At 58.5% G+C, this 2,660-nt stretch overlaps 1 protein-coding gene across 1 annotated transcript in view; it reads right to left on the bottom strand.

Moving 5' to 3' along the window:
- The window catches only part of FAM110D (family with sequence similarity 110 member D), a 16,030-nt gene that overhangs the window by 6,855 nt on the left and 6,515 nt on the right, over positions 1–2,660 (bottom strand). The gene's annotated exons all lie outside the window — the stretch shown is intronic.

Genomic DNA, 2,660 nt, shown 5'->3' with positions numbered 1-2,660 from the left:
AACACCCCCCCCCACACACACACACGGGCTGTAACACACACCCCTACATGCCATAACACATGCACACACACTCACCCCCCCACACACACTCACCATAACACCTCCCCATTCACCATAACACATAGGCACACACTCCGCACATGCCGTAACAGCCCTTCCACGCGCCATAACACACGCGCGCGCACACATCCCTACGTGCCATAACACACACTCACCCCACATGCACACATCCCATAACAGCCCTCCAACTCTCCATAACACACACGTGCACACACACACATCCCTACATGCCATAACACACCCCTCCACTCACCATAACACACATGCACGGATATCATCCCTACTCACCAACACACACGCACACACGTGTACAATCCCCATTCATTGCAACACACACGCACACCACACATGCAGATGTTCCTACTGTCTAATAGGCTCAGCCACCCCACCCCTACTCACTGCAAGGTGTACACACCCATACCACTACACCTTGACACGTACAGCCCCCACACCCTCTCTTTCAGGAGCAGTCCCTCCTCCCATGCTGTGTTGGGCTCAGGGGTGGGGGTGTCAGTAAATCCACCCACGCAGGCTGTTTCCATAGAGCTCCTGGGTCTGCAGGGTGACCCACAGGACCCCCCCCCAGTGGTGTGGGGTGAACAGCACCGCCGGAAGCCGTCCCGCCAGCCCGTGGGCTGCGAGAGCAGGGCTGGAAGGAAAGCGCAATGGAAAGCCCAGCTTGGCTCTGGTCCCGAGCGGTTTGTTCCATCCAGCGCGTGGAGCGCAGACACGGCCCCTGCCTTTTCCCAGCAGCGTCGGTTCCTTCCGGCCCAGTCACGGCGCCCCAGAGGGACCCAGTACCTGGAACTGGGCATGGGCCTGTTCCTGCCCTGGCAGAGAAGAGATTCCAGGAATCAGGCGGCCCCTACCTGGTAGCGGGGAGAGGCGGCCTGGGCCCCCTGCCCTGGGCTCCCCAGCTGCGCCTGCTGCCTGAAAGGGAAGTGCCTCTGGGGAAGGCCCCGTCTCAGCTCTGTTTGTACAGTGCATGGCACGGCAGCCCCTGGGAAACTGCCTCATCCCCTCCCTTCCTGCTCACTTCCCCTTGCCCCCTGGAGCCCAGCTGCAGCATCTCCTGCTTCCTGGCACCCGGGCACCCAGGCTGTCTCTGTGCCCCTTGGCAGGATCTCATGCCTAGTGGCCTGTGACAGCTGGTCCCCTGCCCCATTGCAACTGCTTCTGCAACCAGTGGCCTGCTGCAGGTGTTATGACAGTGCCAGGTGGCAGAGAAACCTGTTTGCACTGAAGAGAGACTTACCCTGGGATCACGGCGTCGTAGAGCAGCAGGGCTGGAAGGGGGCTCCGAAGGTCACATCTAGTCCAAGTCCCAGCCAGAGGCAGGACCAGCCCTGTCCAAACCAGCACAGCTAAACCAATCATCTAAATTCTCCATAAAAGTGCCATCAGCCCTAACACCGCATGAGGCATCAGACCTGGCCCTGCCACAGGGAAAGCAGGGAGACCGCGACAGCCAGTGCCCTGCTTCTGCAACAGGTTGTTAACATACACTCAAGGGATCCCAAGCAGAGGCCGTGCCCCTCCTACAGACGAAGGCAACCTCCCCCCACCAGTCTGTACCAATATGATCATGGGGGAAAATTCCTTCCCGACCTCAAATCTGGTGTCAGTCTGACCCTGAGCAGAGGGACAAGACCCTGTAGCCAGAACCCTCCAGTTTTGATCCCAGTTGGAGTATTGCTGCAGCCCAGATGGGATTAGATTGACTAGCAGACATGACCGTGGGTAACTTACCCTTGGATAAAGGTACTCCTGGTTTTCTTGGCCTGGCTGGCCTTGTCCCAGCAAAGGGTTAGGTGCTGCATGCCCGCTTGGGCTGGGTACTGCATGCCCACTCAACTTCCACAATGGAGGGAAGCGAGTCTGTGCTGCAGCAAAGGTGTGGCATGGTCACGTCCCACAGGAGCCCCTTTTGCACCAGAACAGGTGTGCGCTAAGGCGCTGCAGTGTACCAAGAACTGGGGGGGACACAGCAAGGTGGGGAAGGGCAAAGCACGTGGGCCACAGTGGCCAGGGTGGATCCCAGCTTGCAGAAGAAACCCCAGGGAGCTATTGCACCCCTGAGCATGAGGTCTGCAAGCTGGGTGCCTTCTCCCCTGCCACCCACAGCCCCGTACAGCTCTCTTCTCCCCCGTGGAATGAGCAAGGGGTGGGGGGGTCACGCATGGGGAACTGCCTCCATAGCATCCACCTCAGCAATGTTGGGGAAGAGACAGTCGCACAGGGGAGAAGAACAAAACAGCGTTGAAAATAAACATCCTTATATTTAGCCCTGCGGGGCCCTGGGCAGCGTGAGTCACCATGTACTACGGTAAGCTCATTTGCAGCCGTGGAAGCAAACCAGCTCTTCTGGGAAGAGCAGAAGTGAGTAAGGGCAGCACTGGCTCAGCCCCCATTGATCAGCTGGGGGTTGTTCCTGCTAATGCCAGGTGCTGTTCTCCAGCTGGGAGATGCACACGCACAGACACACATAGGATGGCTCCCTGCCATTCCCATCCTGCCAGTCAGCTCGTACCAGAAACCAGCCAAGAGCCCAGAAGGATGTAACTGCAGCCTCCAGTACTGCCAGGTTAGCCCAAATCCCT

Source organism: Gavialis gangeticus, unplaced genomic scaffold (genome assembly GCF_001723915.1).
Source record: "Gavialis gangeticus isolate Ggan-Ray unplaced genomic scaffold, GavGan_comp1, whole genome shotgun sequence".
NCBI classification, from domain to species: Eukaryota; Metazoa; Chordata; order Crocodylia; family Gavialidae; genus Gavialis; species Gavialis gangeticus.
This window is presented reverse-complemented; position numbering and strand designations above follow the sequence as displayed.